This window comes from Bubalus kerabau, chromosome 7 (genome assembly GCF_029407905.1).
Source record: "Bubalus kerabau isolate K-KA32 ecotype Philippines breed swamp buffalo chromosome 7, PCC_UOA_SB_1v2, whole genome shotgun sequence".
Lineage (NCBI taxonomy): Eukaryota > Metazoa > Chordata > Mammalia > Artiodactyla > Bovidae > Bubalus > Bubalus kerabau.
The window spans coordinates 17,534,357-17,556,772 of record NC_073630.1 but is presented as its reverse complement, the minus strand read 5'-3'; the positions used below and the strand labels follow the sequence as shown (position 1 = coordinate 17,556,772).

At 39.1% G+C, this 22,416-nt stretch overlaps 1 long non-coding RNA gene across 1 annotated transcript; it reads right to left on the bottom strand.

The window, feature by feature from the left end:
• Window positions 1-14,368: 14,368 nt before the first annotated feature.
• Window positions 14,369-14,887, bottom strand: LOC129657494 (uncharacterized). Its single transcript, XR_008716764.1, has 2 exons — window positions 14,748-14,887; window positions 14,369-14,488 (listed from the first exon to the last, which is right to left on the bottom strand). It is a non-coding gene; the product is annotated as an uncharacterized LOC129657494 (long non-coding RNA).
• Between the last annotated feature and the right edge of the window lie 7,529 nt (window positions 14,888-22,416).

Here is a 22,416-nt window from a genome sequence, read left to right as displayed (position 1 = left end):
TTAGGCAACTCTTTTATAAGTGTGCACAGACCTACATAACTTCAAATGGATTCATGGGATCTTAGAGTGAGAAAAGCTTAGATTCCAAAGCCATCCCCTTTATTCTCTCAAAGTACAGAGGGGGACAGAGGGTCTAGTCAGTTAAGTAACACACACAAGGTACACCAATCCCCAAATTCTCTGCATATGACATGGTTCTGTAATAAACAGCAGCAAATATATTTATAACACATTGTTATAATTTTTAAAGGTACAATTTAGTGAGAAGCTTCTTTTGATTTTGGTACACAAGAAAATCAGTTGTGAACTAATTGTTCCTCCTACTTAAGCCTTATATGATATTAGCCATTTGACAACTCCTCTTTAACTCAAAGACCAATACAGTATGTGGAATATAGAACTTTAGAATAGCAAAGTCTAACCTTGAATAACATTCTTACTAGGTAATGAAAAACTAAAATTATAAGCTATAAAATGGAAGGAAATTTCATCTCAAGAGTTTGATGAGATTATGTCTTCTGTAGTTATATCTACTAAATGTTAAAGATTGATCTTTAGAGCCAGGTGAGTAGTATAGTCTTTTCTAATAGTTAAAAATGTTACAAGAGAAAAAGTCTCATTTAGAATGATTGTAAATGAAATAAAAAAGGTCATATGAGTACAAATTTAAAATATAGTATAGTAGAAACTCTAGCATTTAAAACATGTCCTCTTGTTCATAAAATTCAACTTGAAGATATAACACCATGCTCTTCTGATTAACAAGAGTTGCTATGTTTTAAATAAAAAGTTACAATGATAATAACTAAACCTCCACAAAGTAGAAGGCACTAGCACCCCACTCCAGTACTCTTGCCTGGAAAATCCCATGGATGGAGGAGCCTGGTAGGCTGCAGTCCATGGGGTCGCTAAGAGTCGGACACGACTGAGCGACTTCAATTTCATTTTTCACTTCATGTATTGGAGAAGGAAATGGCAACCCACTCCAGTGTTCTTGCCTGGAGAATCCCAGGGACGGGGGAGCCTGGCGGGCTGCCGTCTATGGGGTCGCACAGAGTCGGACACGACTGAAGCGACTTAGGAGCAGCACCAGCAGCCACAAAGTATTTGTAGTTAAAAGTAGGCATACATCCAGTTTCTATATCTGTGTCTTAAGAAAATAAACAAACAAACAACAACCATCAGTGAAATGGCATTTGGTGTGTTTTTATTAACTTTTCAAAATCCTGGGCAAATTATTAACATGGGACCCAGAAAGGTGCCTAAATTGGGTCTAGGGAGATTAACTGTAAAAACAATTAAAAGAACAAAGTTCATAGGAGAGTTTAGATCTTACTTTTTCGCCCCGGATTCTTTTGGTTTACAGGATTTGTTGCTCCATTAAAATAGCAGAGAAAAAATAAGCTTTGGCATTCAATTAAGTACTTACTTGTCACTCTTTAGTTATGTATTTTTCCTCATACTCCTCATACCACTGTCATATCCCCAAGTTCTTTCCTAATAAAGAAAAAGAAAAAAAAAAAACACCAAAAAACTAAATTTGACTGATTCCCCTGCTTTCGAAGGATTAGAGAATTAACAACCATCTCAGAGCCTAGTTGGCAGGGGAGAGGGGGTGTCACTCTATTCTAAGGCCTTTCAAAATTGTCATAGGTGCTATTTTCTGCTCCTAAATGAAGCGCTTAAGTTACCCTATAAGTGTTCAAGTTTGCCTAGTTCATCCTAGTTCATCGTGTAACATCACCTGATGTTACATCAGCTTAGGAGTGGTCTGACTCAACCAAACAGGTGTAACACCTTGCTGCTTCTGCTCTAACTATACTGCTCGCAGTACTTGTAAGTACTACGTATAAGCGGCTACACTAGCCTCTCTTCTGGTCTGGCTCCAGCTCCTAACCTAGATTTGGCCTAGCTGGAATTCATTCCACAATCACCTTCAATGAATGCATTCATTCTGCAATATTTTTTCTCCCATCCTGTTTCTTGCGTGACATCCTTTCTTCCTATTTCACTGAGAAAATAGAAGCAGTCCAAAGAGTTTTCTCTCACTCTTACCACCACATTTCATAGTCTATATTTCTCTTTTTATCGTAAATGTACTCACCATGCCTCTGTGGAAGTCCAATCCCTCCAATCTCTGGACACCATGCATTCAGAGACACCATTCCAAACACTGTTGCCTTTTTCATCTACTTTTTAAAATATTTTCTTTGCTTCCTATTAGCATCCAAATATACTAAAATATCTCCCTTTACAAATGCTTCTTTGAAGATATATGCTTTCTAGTTGTTAGCCAATTTATTTTATGTCCCTTTACCATAAATTTCAGAGTAATTTATTTGGGAGAGCAATTGCCTTTACACTTTCTTTTCTCTGCTAAACCCACTCCACCTTCTCTATCTCTTTACCAAAGGTTACTTTGGCCACAGCATTGTTAAATCCAGTGTTCGTTTTACTCTACAATATCAGCACTTGACAGAATTGACCAGATATTTCTTGATATATTATCTTCATTCCATTACTAAAACCCACATTCTGTTAGCTCTCCTGCCACTTAAGTGACTGCTCCTTTTCAGTCCCCCTTGCCTGTCCCTCTCTCTACTGCCCAGAGCTCAGTCCTCAAAGAACTACTCTTCTCTAAAGATGCTGACTCCTTGAAGGGACCTCATTCCATTTAATGCCTTTAAATACAAGCTAAATGAGAATATATATAGCATGGATCTCTCTGATATCTCTCTGACTTGTTCATTCTTCTGTCTTACACATCTCCACTTAGATGTCCAACAGGTATCTCAAGATTAACAAGTCCCAAACTAAGATTCCAACTTAATCCATCAAATTCACTTTTCATGTTTTTCTCCATCTCAGCAAATGTCAACTTCAACATTCTCTTTGTTCTGGATGAAATGTTTGGAGTCATCATTGACCTTCTCTTTCTCTCATACCTTGCACCCAATCCATTAAAAAACATGTGGGCTCTAGCTTCAAAATATAATTTGTTCTTTAAAAAACCATTTCTTAACTGCCTCTACTGCTACATCACTGGTCCTGACTTTAATCGTGTCTGAGACTATTGAAATGGCCAGCTAGCTAAAATCCCAGTGTTTACTCTGCCCTCCAACCTCCCAGTCTTCAAGTCTATTCTCCTCAGAGGTAAGTCCCAACTATCCTTTAAAGTCTAAATCATATTATTTCAGTACTATGCTGAGTCTGCAGTCTCTTCCTGTCTCATTCAGAATAAAAGGCAACAACATCCTTGACATGTGGTTCCCTTATCACTTCTCTGACTCCACCTTCTCCACCCTCCCCTTCCTCTGCTTAGTTGCACTAACCTCTTTGCTTTTCTTTGGACAGACCATGCTTCCACTTTGACATTTTGGCTTCTGCAGTTCCTTCATAAAATGTTGTTGTCCTAATGTCTTCTCTCACACTTCCTTCCTCTCGCTACTCTATTTTCATCTCATCAATCAGGCTTTCCTGAAACTCATTATGTAAAATAGCAACATTCCCTCTTTGACTCTTCCTCTCTCCCTTACTCTATTTTATTTCCCTCCATAGCACTTGCCACCACCTGACATATGCCAGTTTACCACACTAAAAGGGTGGGTCAGGTAGGAACATTGTTTTCTTCACTGTTTCATCTGAAGTACCCAAAGCAGTGCTTCGTGAACAGTATGAAGGCCACTGTCTTAGCAGCCAAAAGAATACTTCTACACCTTCCAAATACGGTCAACTCTTCCCCCCCCTCCCCCAGGCATTTTAATCAAAACAATAGAAAGCGTTGTGGACATCTACACAGTTTTATATTTCTGATCGATGCTCCTTGGCAAATTGGCTCCCTCATTTTTATAATCCCCTTGGCTTCCCTCCTTGGGCCACCCTTCTTATATTTGCCAGCATGAATTTAAAAATATCAGTGTCTACTTCATTAATGCTCTTCTATACTCCATAGTAAATGGCTGCATACTGTCACCAGGACCTAAGGGACAGGGTGACCTAAGGGTCACAAGCACTGTACCAAGTCCAAAGGAGGCACCAACTCTGCTCTAACTAGAACAGACAGAATAGGTAGTAGAATTTGCTTACTGTTTGAAGTGACAAGCGAAACTCTGTCTCCAGATTTATATATCAAAATCACTTTGAAAAGATTAAATTCCTAGTATAGAGGCCAAAGAGAGTTGAGATTATTTTGCTTATAATTAGGACTTCTTTGCAGGTTAGCTAGCCACATCAGAGCAGCCTGTTGGCTGATAGCAAATAGATTTGTGGATGTTGGCATTCCTGGGGCTGGCTGGAAATCTTTTAGAGCAGAGTTCAGCAATCATTTCCTCCAATGAGCCAGATAGACTGTAAATATATTAGGATTGTATGCCACATACTGTCTGTATCCCATATTCCTTTTGTTTGAACAACACTTGAAAAATGTAAAATCTATTCTTAGCTCCAGAACTGCATAGAAACAGGCCACCTGTTGGATTTGACCCATTTTCAACAATTAACTGACCTCTGTCTTAGAGTTTAGCATTTTTAGTAACAAGTGAAGTGGCTCAAAGGTAAGATTCCCAGGACATGGGAGAAGAAAGTCCTATAGAAATCAGGTATTTAATAAAAGAAGCAACAATTAATAAATAACTGGGGAATGTTCTAGCCAACTAGCCATCAACAGCAGATAAAGCAATGGAAACTGTAAGTGCAGACCACATATGTTATGTAGAATATTGTTTGAAGTGATCTTAGAAGAGATAGTAGATGAAACTAGTCAAATGGACTATGTACTGTACTGTACACTACTGTAGCAGGAAAATGAAGAGACCGGAGAAGTGGCAATAAGGACCTGAATCTTGCTCCTATCCTTGTGAGAGGCATGGTGTGCACAGATTTGCCTCCTAGGAATAGCCCAGATGAAGTAGTTTACTGGGTATATAACTACCATGTATTCATATTTCTGCTGTTGCTGCTGCTGCTAAGTCACTTCAGTCGTGTCCGACTCTGTGCGACCCCAGAGACGGCAGCCCACCAGGCTTCCCCGTCCCTGGGATTCTCCAGGCAAGAACACTGGAGTGGGTTGCCATTTTCTTCTCCAATGCAGGAAAGTGAAAAGTGAAAGTGAAGTCACTCAGTCGTGTCTGACTCTAGCGACCCCATGCACTGCAGCCTACCAGGCTCCTCCGTCCATGGGATTTTCCAGGCAAGAGTACTGGAGTGGGGTGCCATTGCCTTCTCCAATGAGTATATGGTATACATTAGGCCTTCAGTAGAATTGAAGGCCTAATGTATACCATACACTCCTCTAGGTACTGCAGGTGTAGCAATAGACAGAACAAAGTCTCTAGAATCACGGAGCTTGCAGTCTAGTCAAGAAATGGAGGCAGTAAACAAGATCATTCTTTACCACTAGTGCCACCTGGGAAGCCCAATAAGTAAACAAGATAATTTCAAATGAGCTCTTAGTATCAATCAATCACATAGGGTAATACGGCAAACTGAAATGAACAATCAAGCTTACTGCACTATTGCAAGAAAGAGGCTAAAAAGAAGCACCAGTTTACTAATGTTCCATTTTATCCATAGAAAGCATGGAGTGATGATCAGATGGATGAAAAACAGGTGGGAGAATCATCTCACTAAAGAGGAGCCCCTAAAAAAGGCTTCTGTCTCTTTAAAGCTCCATGGGCTGGGAGAAGGGAGAGGGAAAAGGGCTAGGAGGAGAAAGATGCTGTGTCAAAGTATATGTGCCTTGGCCAAGGTCCCCAAGAAATAGTCCTCTGAACGGAGAAGCCTGGGCTAGGAAGGCAGACATATGACAGCATGAGCATAGCAGGCCTGGCCAGGGGAGGAAAGAGCTGGGTCCTGACTGCAACTGCCTCCAAACTGTAACGCACTGGTTGTGGTGTGCAGAGGGCAATGCCACTGTCACCCCAACCTTATCATTGTCTGTGGCTGGGCCTGAAAGATCACACAGAGGATTTGGACCTGGAGTGGATTCCTGAGTTAGAGGAGGTAAGGCTTTGAGACAGATGGCTCTCCCCACCCTCATCCCCACCGGGGTGAGCAATTTAAGTTCATTCTCTGTGGACAGAAACTTCAAAATATCAGTAGCAGGACAATCAAGAGAGGAGGCTGGATCCTGCCCTGATAAGAGACCACATATTTCTCAGTCTCAAAGTCAAGGTGATCTTCCTGACAAGAAAGCTCCTTGGAGGTCAAAAGGGGAGTACTGTCAATACTGTCAAGTTTACCCATAGGCTTTGGTGGAATACACCTTGGCTAAGAGGTGCGCACGCACGCATGGGAGGATCCTGAGATGAACCAAATACAGACTCAGAACCAGGCAAAACAAGATGATCAGCCAAATGAAAATCTGGAAGAAATGCTCCATAAAAGTGATTAAACTACCACAAGGGTGTGACTCTCTCTGAGCCCACCCATGTGTGTATCTGCATGCGCTGTACTCTTTTTCCTCCTAATAAATACTTTACTTGCTTCACTATTTTGCGTATCTTTGTGGAAATTGATCTCCTGCAAAGCTATACCGGCCAGGGTCTTCTCTCAGGCCACTGGTCCCTGATGGTCAAGTGGCTAGGATTCAACACTCTCACTGCCATGGCCCAACTTCAGCCTCTAGCCAGTAACCAAAACCCTGCTTCAAACTTCTGCAAGCCAAGACACCGAGGTCAGCCTCACCAAGGAGGCAGGCAGTTAAGCTGGTGCCCAAATGACAAAGAGGCGGCCACCACAGGAAGAGATGAGGAATGGACATTCCAGGAAAGAGCAGCTGCTGTGAAATGTACAAGATGCAGCAAGGAGCTTAAAAGATTCAAGGCAAAGAGTAAAGGCCAGTGTGTGTGGAGCCGGGTGAAACAGGCGAGGCTGCTATGATATGAAACCTCTCATTTCCTGAGTTCTTGCCATGCTAGAACATTTGCTAAGTCGCTTCAGTCGTGTCTGACTCTGTGCGACCCCATAGATGTCAGCCCACCAGGCTTCCCTATCCCTGGGATTCTCCAGGCAAGAACACTGGAGTGGGTTGCCATTTCCTTCTCCAATGCATGAAAGTAAAAAGTGAAAGTGAAGTCGCTCAGTCGCGTCGGACTCTTAGCGACCCCATGGACTACAGCCCACCAGGCTCCTCCATCCATGGATTTTCCAGGCAAGAGTACTGGAGTGGGGTGCCATTGAAAGGAACCAGTCTCAGCCACCACCACCACACAAGTTCAGATTCAGGTAGAGTTATTACAAATAGAGAACAAATATTTAGTGAGCTCCACTCTCTCCAGGACTGTGCCAGGAGCATCATATTATGAAGTCTCCAAAGCAGCCTTGTGACCTGGGCTTTATAGCATGTGTTTTTACTTATAAAGCAAATAAATCTCAGAGAAGTTAAGAAAATTGTCAGGTGCACCCATGCAAGTGAAACTACAGCCCCCATTCTTGCTTCTACACAAGTTATTGGTAGTTTGGAAACTGTGCTCCCGACAAAGTTCACGGGGTCCCCAGAAGAAAAATAAGATGGAATGTAGGTGATAAAATAAAGCTTCCCAGGCGGCTCAGTGGTAAGGAATCTGCCTGCCAGTGTAAGAGACGCGGGTTTGATCCATGGGTTGGAAAGATATGCCAGAGAAGGAAATGGCAACCCACTCCAGTATTCTTGCCTGGGAAATTTCATCAACAGAGAAGCCTAGTAGGCTGCAGTCCATGGGGTCGCAAAAGAGTCGGACACCAGTGAGCGACTAAGCAACCACAACAGGTGATAAAGTAAGGTCTAAACTCTTCTCTTGTGCTTAGTCTAGTTTCACTTGCCTGTAGGAAGCCTTGCACTTGACAAACCAGATTAGCGTTCCCAGCGCAGAACTGCTGGGAGGACTCACCTTGGCGTTCGCATAGGGAAACACTGCTCATAAGCACTCAGCAACTGAATGTGGCCCGTGGGCCACGTGCAGAGACGCTGCATCAGCTGTGCGCAGGCGCCTGTTTCGGGTTCCACGAGAAGTGCCAGGAGCCGCTCCCCTGCGCACCTGAGAACTCCGCCCCCTCCACGCTGAGGAGAATTCAGGAAAGCGGACCACCTGTGAGGAGAATCGTGTGCAGCAGAGCCTGAGCTCGAACCTCTCCATCCTTGATCAAAGAATAGAGCTGTTCTTGGCTTCTGAACCGAAATCTGTCTATTGGTGCGAGAGATACCCTGCAGGAAGACCGTTGTTGGAGTCCTCCTTGAAAGGGTAAGTCACAACTGGTCATTATAAATTAGGGAGAAAAGCTAGAGGAAGTCCAAGAACTCAGATGACTTGCTGTTAAGCTTCCTTCTCTTCTCTTAGGACTTCTTATCTACCTTTGTCTAAGGAGTGATTTGAGCATGTTGGATAATGCTGAATGTATTGTTGTTGTTTAGTCACTTGGTCGTGTCCGACTCTTTTGCGACCTCATGGACTGTAGCCTGCCAGTCTCCTCTGTTTATGGGATTTCTCAGGCAAGAATACTGGAGTGGGTTGATGGGCTAAGGGGCTGACAAAGCAAACTCCAGAAGCTGCACAAATTGGTGAACAGATTTGTGATTCCAGTGAACCTCACAACATCTTGCAAAGTGCCTGGGTCCTTTGCCCCTGAACACCTGAGGAACCTTGCTTCACCTTGTGAAACTGAAGTGAAAGTGTTAGTCACTTGGTCGTATCTGACCCTTTGCAATCCCACGGACTGTAGCCTGCCAGGCTTCTCTGCCCATGGATTTCTCCAGGCAAGAATGCTGGAATGGGTTGCCATTCCCTTCTCCAGGGGATCTTCCCCACCCAGGGACTGAACTAGGTCTCCTGCATTGCAGATTCTATACTGTCTGAGCCACCAGGGAAGCCCATGCCTCACCTTGTACCATGACTTAGCTTTATGCCCACATGGATTCAGAAACTGTTTAAGCAAAAATCTTTAACTGGAACACAGTTCTTTTAGAACTGATGACTGATTAAAAAGACAAGCAGTAGGACATGTCAGCAAAAGCCTAAGACTGAAGAGCTCAAGGTTATTAGCCTGACTCAAATTAATTTCTCAGTCTTCCTTAATCCATCTTCTCTTCAACTCTGGTTCTATTTTACTAAGAATATTAATGTATCAAGTTATGGTAAAAAGAAATGTATGTCATAGTGTTTTTGTCTTTGAAATGGGAATAATATATACTTACATTAGAGAATCTGAGTGAGATAGAAGCAATGTGTGTTGTGTAAGTACAGAGTCTGATTAGACAACAGTTAGAGTCTTTTTCTGGTCTGAATACTTTTCCCTATTGCTCAGAACATTTCCCAAAGCTCAAGGGGAATGGCCCTATTACCACCTGCATTTGTTATATTTCCTTTACTTGCATACCATCTTCCAGGGCTACAAAGAGAATGATTAATATTTTAAAGCAGCAGTACATAGTGTTGTTATAGATTGTCATTCTACCCAGGGCATTTTAATGCAATTGTGCAATGTGACTGGAGTAGAGACCTCAGGTTAATATCTACTGCCTTTCACTTTCAATTTGAAAAGTAGATTAAAGATGATTTGCTCTTTTTGAACATGACAGAGACCTTTTGAGATGAAATGTTTTTAAGCTAGTTTGGTTGCTGGAGTTGTTGGGCTTAAATCCCTGAGGGTAAACATTATGGGGACTGCGGAGAAATACCTCTCAAGTTCTAAGAAATGACTGTTTTCAACTGTAGCAAGGACAGACAGGAATACCAAAACAAAGTTCAGCGTCAGTTCCTTCCTTATTAGTCACATCAAGGGAATGTTTTCCTTAGGAAAAGAGGTTATAATTTCTTTCCATTCACTACTTCTTTTGTTTTTCCTTGTATTGATGAGTACATTGGCAATTCCTTTTTCTTTCCTGAAAACATGCTATACGTCCTTATCCCCCAAGTTTTTAAAGGCTTATCACCCAACTCTTAGTTGGTTTCCTATTCAATCCAGTGCCACCACAAGCTGTCAAGCATCTCTCTTGCAAGCTTAGGCAATTAACCGCTCTTTTGTATTGTGTTTTCCCCAATTCTTTCAGTGGGGTGAAGGAATATAAACTAAAAAGTCAGACACCATGAAGTGGATACATTTTGTGCTAGAAAATCATAGGAAAAAATAATTATTCTAGCCATTCATATGCAGATTCATTTTATTCTACTGTTGCAGAACTTTGCACAAATGGTGTGTTCAAAAATTATTACCTTTTGCTTAATTTTGTTGGTTTTTAAGGAGCATGAATGAGTGATGCATTTTTATCAAAAATTTTCCCTGGATTAATTTGAATAAATCTAAGCATATACATTTGTCAGAAAGATCTGTGAGGTTTTAGTTATTATAAGCATAATCCATTCAGTGACTAAGGCACTTCATTTCATAATCTAAAATCCTGTAGGATTCAAGTTTCATGACATTCTCAGTACAAAATAGCTTCCAAACAAAAATGTTGATGGTGTTTAAAATTGCCAAAAACAGTGTTTAAAAAAGAAAAGAGAATACAACATTAGAGAAAGTGCTCTGAAGAATTATAATTAAGTGGAGTGAGCTAAATTCACATAATGTTTAAGACTAACATAATCTCTTCTAATCTTTTCCAACTTTCCCAGTGAGAAATAAGAAAGTTCAGCAAAACTTGATTACAAAAGATTCAGTAAGGAAAAAATAACTGTTAAAACTGTGCCATGCATTTGCATTCTATCTTTTTTCTTGCAGTAAGTTTTACATATTGTTAATTGAATTATAAACTGAACAATAAAGTTTTTAAGTTGCTTTTATACCTTTTTAGTATTACTTTTTAAAGATAATTTATTTCAAAGAATCAAATGTGGATTAAGAGCTGATGTTAGAGAAAACCTAGACTAAGAAAAATGGGTAATGATTTAAGTATTTAATCCATTTGTTTCAATGATGTTATTTTTCTTAATTCAGTTACACAGTCAATCAAATGTACATCCTTGGTTCCTCTTGCTTCTAGTTTCAGAAGTGTTAATTTCATATCACATGCAAGGTATGATGTTTTTTAGTGTAGTTTCCAGCTGGAAAGGGTCCATGGGGTGACTTCTTGACCACCTCTTCTGGGGATGTTCCTTCTATGGCTTCTAACTATATTACATTGAGATAAATGGCACAGTGACCTTTTTTCACCCCAGTTTCCTGATGATCATAAAAGTAGCTTGGTCAGAGCAGCAACCTCTAGAGCTCAAAATTCTACTCCTAACTTCAACTAGATGTCAAAGAGTTTTTACTTGCAAAGACACTGGCAAAACTATTACTTTATAATGCACAGTATTGTATAGTACAATAATTAAAGTTAGAAAAAAATCTCTAAATTATCTATGCTGTGACAGTCTCATCTATATTCATTCTGTCCTCCTTCCCCTTTCCTTCTCCCTTCACCCCTCTTGATGGTTGAATTCCTGAAGGATACAGAAGGCACACACAGCTGGGGCTAAGAAAGTTGTATGCAATATTGGTTGTGTGTGTTAAACTATTTACACTGGTGTGTGGGAGGAAGCAAGAGATTTTGTTGCCCGATAAAGAACAAGGATAACACAGAAATGGGAATGGAGTATAATAAACCTTAAGAGCCTCAACAGCTGACATTTAAAATGTTTACAAACCACAAAATTTCCATTAACATAAGCAGTGTTATTATAAAGCAATAAGACACAACATAAAGAGACACACATACACAAATAATTGCTGCATTTCCTGCATCAGAACAAATTGGACAAGATGACCTCTAAGATTCTCATGGGATGGCTCTTAGTCTTAGTCCATGTGTAGTGAGAATATTGGTAGCATTCAGAAAAAGCATAAAGAATGAGTACATTTTCTTTTAAATTGCACCTAATTTTTTCCACAGAACATCATGTTCCAGCTTTCCCTAATGGCACAGTCAACCCCTATAAAGTATCTATTTATATTAGAAGATTAAGCTCTAATAATGTGTTTAAATTTTTTTCTTAGTTCTCAACAAAGTACATTAGTTTGATGCAGACTCCTTGATTTTTCTAATCATGTTTGCTAATCTGCAAAATTCAGTAATTTGCCATGGATCTCCCAGTCATTAGTGTCAATTAATGAGGCTCTCCCTTATACCAGATGGTACTGAGGGAACAGAACAAGAGAGTGGAATAAAATGTGTTTTCTAAAGCCCTCCTACATGCCAGTTTAAACAAAAACTGTGTGATTTTTTAGGAAAAAAATATAGTAAGAGTTGAGTACATAACACCTTGTACTTATAGAGCATCTTAAATCCAGGAAATCCACACACAAAAAATTCACTAATGACACCCTTATGAGCTGCCTGTAGTGAGTTCATATGGCAATGATTTCCCTTTGCATATGAAACAAAAATGGTAGTCTATACTGACAGGCACCTGTTTTAGCTCAGCCCTGTGCTTATGTTTAAACCTCCATTATTTGTAAATGAGGAATTAGCACATTTTCCTTATTCCATCCTGTCAATTTAGAATTTGGTTCCTAACACAAGGAAAAAGAAGTGTAATAGTCTCAGCCTTTATAAAGTCCAGATATTTTGTTAATCATGAGCTCTCCGTGAATGGGAGTAATGTGTTATTAGTCATTACAAGACTGCCTTAATTATGGAAACATTGTCAGCTCTCACCAAGTAAATGATGAATGAATGAATGAACAAATGAAATTGTCTACCCTTATCCATAAATTACTCTTGCTGAAATCCTAGCCACAATGTTCCTGTATCTTTTTATGACTCCATGTCTTGGGTTAGGACCACTCTGGGAAGGGAGCTGAAGATAATGATTTGAGTAAAGTAGTTTCTTTGAGAAGTGATCCTAGGAAACATAGGTAGTGGGGTTAAAGAGTGAGACAGGAAAGGAAGTTTATACCGCATGTGTCAATGAGTAGATTATCACAGTGCTGCACAGCTAGGGCTCGGTCCTATTGGAGACTTCTGGAAGACTTGATAAAGTAAGGTTCATAGTTATCCCACCCAAGGGGTAAGAATGCTGGAGTATTTATCCACCTTAACCAATGGTTAAGGACCACTCCTGGAATTGTTAACAACCAGGCAATTAAAGCTTCCCCCACAAAAAAACTGAAAGAAACAAGTCACAGGTGTTTGTATATACCATAAATGTATACAAAAGGTGAGAGCTGAGAAGAAACGGGAAATGCATCCATGATAACTGGTATACTCGCATATTTTAACAGATGTTGCAGCCCTTTTACCACTCCTCTGAGACAAAAATGGCATAGACTTAAGGTTTTGACAATCCAAACCAATTATAATTTTATTAGCATATTAGGCCAAGTTACCTATATAGGTATAAATACATATGCAGATAAATGCAGCATCCTTTTTTGCCTTAAAGAGCAAAAAACTTAACCTCATAGCTTCTTAAATTATTTTCCATTAGGAACAAGTGAATCAAAGCCCAAGTATAAACATCATGATAGAAAACAGGTCAAAAAAATTTTTAAAAGAACATTCCCCTTTGTCATCAGTCCTGTTAAAATCTGTGGAGTCATGGGAAAATGGGCATCCCATTCCATCTCCTGCAGGAAGATCATATTCACAAACTCATCCAGTACTACTACCATTCTCCTAACCCTAACCACCCCACCCACCTCTACCCTCATAGTCCCAAAAGACTTCAAAAAATATGTTCCATTAGTATTCAAAAGTGAGAAATTAACTCCATGTTGGCACGCAGTTGACTTTAGGACTTTCTGTCCCCATCAAAATTGTTTACTGAAATAGCATCTGTAATTAGTTGATTTTCTCCCAGAATTATCCCACATATCTTCATATTTCACCTCCCTATTGAGAAAGTGTAGAGCTCTCAGCATGAAATGATTTATGTGCTGCGGTTTAAAGGAAGAATATGCACCAAGTAGGAGTTTTTGGATGGAAGAACTACTCTGAGAAGGTTTCTTAGTATGCCATTGTACTTAAAGTCCACAGGCCCATCTGGCCCCAGCAATCTGTGTCTGCCCACATAAGAGCTCCTGATGTGCTTCAGAACGTAGTAAAATGTTCCTGAAGAACATGCCTATTTAGGCATTTGTTAAAATTCCAATATTAAGAACAACCACATAAAGGCTTATTAATGTAATTACTAATGGATAAACAGCCTTTATCCTTTACAAAGGCTGCTGCTGAAACTTAAACCTGACTGAAATCCATGTCACTACTTTAAGCTCACTCTTTTGGCTAATTGTCTTCAAGGTTATTCTATGAAAACTCCTTTTAAAGAATTTCTAATCCCTACTCTCTAGCCAAGGTAAGTTTTGTGATTCTGTTTTTCCTATTTTCTTTCTCTTGTTCCATTCTAAACTGAAAAAAAAAACAAACAAATTTTACAGATTAGAAAAGACTAGGGCTTAAAAACATTACTCACGTTTTCCCAGGACACCGAGCTAGTTAGCAGCTGAGTCAGGAGCTCACACATGACTGACAACTGAGCTTGAGCCATAGTCACCATTCAGTTCTGGCTCCTGCATCCTGTTTTTGCAGCAGCTACATGACATTGCCCAACAGAGATGAAAGAGGAGGATTATGGTGGAAATAATAAGAAATTAAGTGAGCACCTATCAACCCTTGGGAAGAAAGGAAAGCCCACAGGAGAAAAATAATTAAATAATAGAGAAATAAGGAAAAAATCAGGTAGTTGCACTAGAATTTTGCATGAAAATGATATGTTTTCCCTTCATTGTATCAAAGCATTTTGTTCATGTAAGTTTCCAACATCCATACAGCAATATTTGTTAGTACCTACCATGTTCTGGGCACTGCTCTAGACACTACTGATACCAAAAGAAAGCCCTGATTTCATAGATTTTCCATCATAGCAGGAGACAGAGAAACAACAGGCAAAGAAATAAATGAATAGCTTATAAAACTTCAGCTGGTATAGAATGGATCAAGGTCAAAGGAAGAGTGATTGAATTATGCAAATTTATTGAATGTATTATTTAATTTATTTAAGCATTGAATTAAAAGTACTCAATGGGTCTAGTACATTACTCCGATTCCAGTTCTAGTTTAAGCATCTATTTCAAAAGCCTCTTGTTTAGGCACCTAATTCATTGTTGTTGTTTTTATTTTATTTTTTAACTTTACAATATTGTATTGGTTTTGCCATATATCAACATGAATCCACCACAGGCATACACGTGTTCCCCATCCTGAACCCTCCTCCCTCCTCCCTCCCCGTACCATCCCCCTGGGTCGTCCCAGTGCACCAGCCCCAAGCATCCAGTATCGTGCATCGAACCTGGACTGGCGACTCATTTCATATATGATATTATACATGTTTCAATGCCATTCTCCCAAATCATCCCACCTTCTCCCTCTCCCACAGAGTCCAAAAGACTGTTCTATACATCAGTGTCTCTTTTGCTGTCTCGTATACAGGGTTATTGTTACCATCTTTCTAAATTCCATATATATGCATTAGTATACTGTATTGGTGTTTTTCTTTCTGGCTTACTTCAGTCTGTATAATAGGCTCCAGTTTCATCCACCTCATTAGAACTGACTCAAATGCATTCTTTTTAATGGCTGAGTAATACTCCATTGTGTATATGTACCACAGCGTTCTTATCCATTCATCTGCTGATGGACATCTAGGTTGCTTCCATGTCCTGGCTATTATAAACAGTGCTGCGATGAACATTGGGGTACACGTGTCTCTTTCAATTCTGGTTTACTCAGTGTGTATGCCCAGCAGTGGGATTGCTGGGTCATATGGCAGTTCTATTTCCAGTTTTTAAAGGAATCTCCACACTGTTCACCATAGTGGCTGTACTAGTTTGCATTCCCACCCACAGTGTAAGAGGGTTCCCTTTTCTCCACACCCTCTCCAGCATTTACTGCTTGTAGACTTTTGGATCGCAGCCATTCTGACTGGCATGAAATGGTACCTCATAGTGGTTTTGATGTTGAATTAATGAACTTGATGCTATTTCAGATAGGCAGACTTCACTGAAGAAATAACCTTTAAATATCACTTTGTTGTTATTGTTATTCAAACATTGCTTCTGGGAGGCAGAGCAGAGGGGATATTCTTATTTTCCTAAGAGGAATTGATGTCTGAGATCAGTAAAATGGCTTTCCTACTTTGTCCTTATAAAACCTAGAATGAAGTAAAGAAGTCAAGAAATTCAATTTACTGTCAATAATAGTGTTTGTTTGTTATATATATTATCTCATTTGCTATTGATTAGATGGGTTTATGGGCTTCCTTTTTGGTTCAGACAGTAAAGAATCTGCCTGAAATGCAGGAGACCCAGATTTGATCTCTTGGTCAGCAAGATCCCCTGGAGAAGGGAATGGCAACCCACTCCAGTATTCTTGCTGGAGAATTCCAAGGACAGAGGAGCATGGTGGGCTACAACCCATGGGGTCACAAAGAGTTGGACACAACTGAGTAGCATTTTCACTTTCAGATAGGTTTATACTATCATCCAATTTTTTTTTAACTGAGGAAAGAACTATTAAGAAACTTGTACCAAAGTTAGAGAAGGAAGGGTCTGAGTCAAAGGAGAATTCAGCCCTCACACTTCTGTGTTCTTACCACACACTCCAGTACTACCCAATGGAGCAGCAGGCTTTTAGTGAACACTGACTTGACCTTTCTTCCATAGTAATTTAAAGTAGTAGATATATATCAACAAGTCTCACCCACTCAAGTTTCTTAAAAATAACAGTGCTATATTTCAAATGAATATATGAACATGTTTCTTACTAGTTTGTCATTTTCATCATTCATGAATATTTATTGGTTTTTCTGGAGTTTTAGGTGGTTAGAAATCACAGGTCCTTATAAGAATTTGATGAAGTCTATAAACAGTCCCCCTAAATAAATGCATTAAATTTCAGGAAGCTCATAGGCACTTTGAGGCATATTCTGGACCACTGGGGTTAGCAGCCCTCCAAGTGAAAATTTTTGTTAAGGTGTGAACCCACATCTCCCATAAAAATGAAAAAAAAAATGTAGATTATCTTTTGGGCTTTTTAATGAATGTAATATCTATCATGATAGATGTTCATCAACATTAAGGGGAGGGCAGGCAGAGATACACACAATCTAGGTAGTTCAGTCATGTCCAACTCTTGGCAACTCCATGGACTGTAGCCTGCCCAGCTCCTCAGTCCAGGGATTCTCCAGGCAAGAATACTGGAATGGCTTGCCATTTCCTCCTCCAGGGGAATCTTCCCCACCTGATCAAACCTAGGTCTTCTGCATTGCAGGTGGAATTATTTACCAACTGAGCTACCAGGGAAGCCCTAGAGAGAGGTAATATAGGACCTGAGTCATACAGACTTGGTTTGATTCTGTGACCTTTATATTTCTGGATATAATGCTTAGGATCTTTGAACTTAGTTCCCTCATCAATGAAATGTGAAAGTAATCACTGATCATTTTAAATTACATAATGCATACCAAGTACCAATGCCACTACCTGCTCTTCCATATACTTGATAATTGATCATTATCTGGCTTATTGTCAGTGTTGTCATGGTGTTATGCTTCTGTGTGTATTATGTCGCCATGTTATTGTACATTGATGTGACAGAATTTTGACAAAAGCTCCCATTTGAGATGAAAACTATTACTAAACAAAAACTTCCAAATTTGGCCAAAAGGAAAAACAGAAGACATGATCAGTAGATAAATCTCTATGTATTGCACATATATTTTGCAAGCACAGAATACCATTTAGTTGAAATATGGTTAAAAATTCAAAAGTAGTAGATGATATTTTGGCATTTCATCTTTAAAAATCCATCCTGTGAGCAGAACACATTTGTGGGGATGAGATATTTAATTAGACACATTTTCTATTAGCAGGATTATATCTCCAAATTTTGAAACATTATACAATGATAAAAAGGATTAACAGAAAAAAAGAACACCCCCAAAATGTTTTCCACTGCATCTGGGGATATGCTAAACAACATCTGAACAAAGATAACTGACTTTTCACTGCCCCCTTGATATGTTTAGATTTATCTATGAGAAAAATGAGGCAATTGGTGTTTACCTATTGGATATATTTGTCTTAAATATTTATACTGTATAAACTGCTTAAGCATTTTGAGGATGTTTTGTGAATTCCTCATTAAGTTTTAGTTAAAATGAAATTTGTAGAAATGTCAGCATAAATGAAACCATTTGTTGACCAAAATGAGTCTTATGTTATCAGGTTGATGGAAAGTAAGGAAATGTATATTTACAGATATTTGTTCTAGCTGATTTCATTTCACTTATAAAATGAGATATAGTAGAGCTCATCTAATCAGAACAAAGTGCTCTTTTAAAAACTGGCTCATATATGCTTTACTCCCTCTATTTTCATTGTAACCACAATATGGCAGAGACTACTAATTGTCTAAACTCAGACTCCCATTCTCTCCTTCTTCCTTGATAACAGAACCCCAACTGCTGCTGGGGAACCATACTCCTAGACCCTTTAAAACCAACTGTGACCAATGAATATTGGTTCAATACGATGTAAAGAGAAGTGTTTGTGGAAGTTCTGGCAAACCTCCTTAATAAGAGGTTGCATGTCCTTTGCCTCCTCTTCAGTTTCACTACTGCCTGGGATGTAGACCTGTTGGTAGAATTCGTGTGACCATCTTGGTTCAGATAGTGCCATTTGTGGGAAAGTGGGGCAGTGAAATATGTGGCATCTAAGAATCTGATGAGTTTGGAGCCACTCTATGTGTCTGGGACTAGCTACCTCATGATATGAAAATCATCAGTTTGTATCTCTTGTTTTTCTATAACATACAACTGTACCAAATTCTATCTTTTACTGTTTTTTATTACCAAGTTTTTTTAAACAGATTTTCTTTCTTCTAACTTGATACCTGGCTTTCACATCATTCACTGTCATTCTTTTATTCACTTATTCATCAAGTTTTTAAGAAGAACCTACTGTGGTGTAGAAATACAAGCTAAGGTATAAAAAAAGGAACTATGTAATGAAACTTAAAACAAGGTCTGGATTTGAATTGCGATTCAAGGCAAAATTCTCTAGACATGATATTAATTGAAACCACAGGATGTGCAAAGTTACCAGAAAGAGAGTTTGAGGAGAGGAACATATGAATATACCATCAGCCAGGAAAGAGCTTAATTCATTTGGGAACTGGAAAAAAGTCCAGCTGGAGATTAAAGGGTAAAAAGAGGCAAGAGGTGCCACTGGAACGGTATGCAGGGGGCATATACCACAGTCTGTTGTTTATATTGATTTGAGTGTTTTTCTAAGGGTGATAAAGAGAGATGGAAGAAATTTAAGTAGAGCATGCATGAGCTTACTTTGGTTTTAGAAGTATTATTCTTACTGTAATGGGAAGAATGTATTGGAAGAGACAAGAGTGAAAGATGGGGAAGAGTAGACTAGAATCAATTGCAAGGATCCAGGTGAGGAAAGTTGGTGACTTGGGCTAGAAATGAAGGCAAAGGAGATGAAGAGAAGTATTTTTATTTGAAATCTGTTTTGCTAGCAGTATGGACAAAATGGGAGGGGGGGAGATGAAATATAGAGGGGTAACTGGAACAAGGGCATTGTGGCTTGAGCACACAGAGGAAAGGAAGTGTCTTTTCCTGGAATAGAGAAGACTGTAAGAGAAGAGATGGAAGAATATCAAAAATTTACCCTGAAATGGTTTAGTTTACCTGTCTATGAGACATCCACGTGGGAATGCTTAGTAGATAGTTGGGTAAACTGGCATGGTACTTAGAAGAGTAACATTATAATGCAAGTAATTTATATCTCTTCTCTAATCAAAATCTTTCAACTGCCTCTCATTGTCTTCAGGTTTGAAAATATCCAAACTCGTAAGAATACTGTTTTTTCCATTTATGATTAAACCAATTTTCTTTTATATATCCTACTATACCCTCCAAAAGCCCTCTGCCCTAGGAACACTGGTCCCTGAAGACATCAACAATTTTCACAACTTTGTGTCTTCTTTGTTCATATTGTCTACGGCTGATGTACAGTTCCCACCCCCTTCCTCTCTCTTGTATTTTTTGCCTAATAATGCTACTCACATTTTTAAGGCTCAACTCAGAATGCAAATCCTCTGAGAAATTTTCCCTAATTTCTCAGTATAAACTATTCCTTCTTATTCTATAATGTTAGCCTACTTATCTGAAAATTCCAGAAATAGTTAACTGTTTTATATTTTCCAAACTGAGCTTGGTTTCTATTAATATTTCAAGCCTGTCTTTTACACAATGATGGAAAACTTAATTCAATTAACTCCAGTTTTTCCTAGTCAGTTTCACAAACATATTTAATTCAATCACCAAAAGATTTTCGGTCAATTCAAGATTGTTGCTGTCACTTCAAGATCTGATATCTCTTCCTCTTTTCTCTGAGACACACTTAATTTCCTTAAGTACTTACACGGTAGGGCTTTCTGGGCAGCTCAGTGACCAAGAATCTGCCTGCCAATGCAGGAGACATGGGTTTGATCCCTGGGTCAGGAAGATCCCCTGAAGAAGGAAATGACAACCCACTCCAGTAACCCACAACTTATCAACTTAAAAAGAATAACAACAACTTACATGGTAATTGGAAAGTTGGTAACTTGTTATTCTATAACCTCCTACATATTGACTGATACTTTTCTGTTTCTTCTGACATCAGGTTATTACCACCCATCTTTCCTTGCCTCTCTCTTTGATGCCCCTTTACTCTGCATTCTCCTTATCCTTAACTTGAGACTTGCATAGGCAAGTCACTCAGTCTTGTCAGTCTCTTTGTGATCCCATGGACTGTAGCCCACCAGGCTCCTCTGTCTATGGGATTTTCCAGACAACAATGCTGGAGTGGATTGCCATTTCCTCCTCCAGGGGATCTTCCCAACCCTGAGATTGAACCTGTGTCTCCTGCATTGGCAGGTAAATTCTTTACCACTGAGCCAATGGACTACTCTAAAATTAAAGTCCCTTTTACCTAACTTCCACATATTCTGTGACAGCTTAGGGAAAAAATGCATTATTCTTCCATGTTGACCCAGTTCAGAAATTTGTTGAGTTTGCCCTCACCCCCTGGTTCTTCTATAGAGGCATATTCACTCTAAATATGCATTTCACAGATTCTCCCCACTCCATGAAGATCTTCTGAGAGGCTGACATTTCCAGGGTTCCAGCCAAAAAAATCGACCTACTTCTCCACTACTCTCTAGTTCCTTAGAAGAGTTATCAGCCGCTTCTATCACTGCATCCGTTCTCCAAGATTTTCAGACCCAGGAGAATAGGTCATTTGATCCCTTTTCCTCTGCCTAGCTCTATTCCTTTCTGACTCTTCTTCTTTCTGTCTAGGCTACTCTACCTCCTGATTTCTGAGTAAGGTGTAGATTTGTTCTGCTTGTCCTTTTAAGTCCACTGATGAAAACATGAACTTCCTTTCAATGCTCCTAGGTTTAAAATTTTAAAATCCTGGCTTTTACATATCACAAAAGTCTGACTCAAAAGCTAATTAACTCATTATAGTTTAAAAAGTAAATATAGATATTCAAAAGCCAAAAAAGATGGCTCATTGTTCTCTTTAGTCTGTGTAATCATTGCCGTAAAGCAATGCTTGTCTCTTAGGAGTAAGAGTAAGGAAATTACCAGGTTTATAAAACCTCAAAATTTAATCCCACCACAAGTATTCACTAAACAGTGTTTCATTCCATTTATAGTTCACTCTACAATTCTGCCAACTCTTGGGAGAGGTAGTTCTGTGAGATGGTTAAGAGATCTCAGCTTTTGTATCAGATGCCCAGGGTATAAGCCTCAGCTCCACTACTTACCAACGGAGAGCCTCTGAGCATTTTAATTAGCTTTTTAATTGTCAGTGTCTTTGTCTGTGATATTAATTGTACCAAAATTCAAAGGGTTGTTGTGAGGATTAAATTACATAATCTATATTAAGTACTTAAAATGGTACTCTGAAATGTACCTTCTTCCTTTGAGGAAGAGCTCAAAATAAAGGTTAGTTTTAATTATTACTGGCAAAAAAAAAAAAAAAAAAAATTCCTTGAGTTTCAGAGCAAAAGAGAGCATATGGATCATCTAATCCAACACTGTCAATCTGTAGAAAAGGAAAACAATTTTGCAAAGGACAAAAAAATTTGGGAAAGACCACAAAGCCTGGATGAACTCAGCCTCCTGAGTGTTATACTTTGTTTTCTCTGCTTTATCTATTATACCATACTAACTGCTCTACTTAGTGGAGTGATCATAAAGTCTGATTCCATTTGAGTAATTATGTTATATTTGCTAGTGACAATCACAACTTAAAGATATAAAAAAGAGTCATTTTAATACTGAACACTGATAGTGAAAATATATAAGAACATTTGGCTAGATCCTGAATATGCAAAGCCATAAACAGTCCTCTTTCTCTATATCCATGCACTCAAGGGTACTCAGGGCAAAT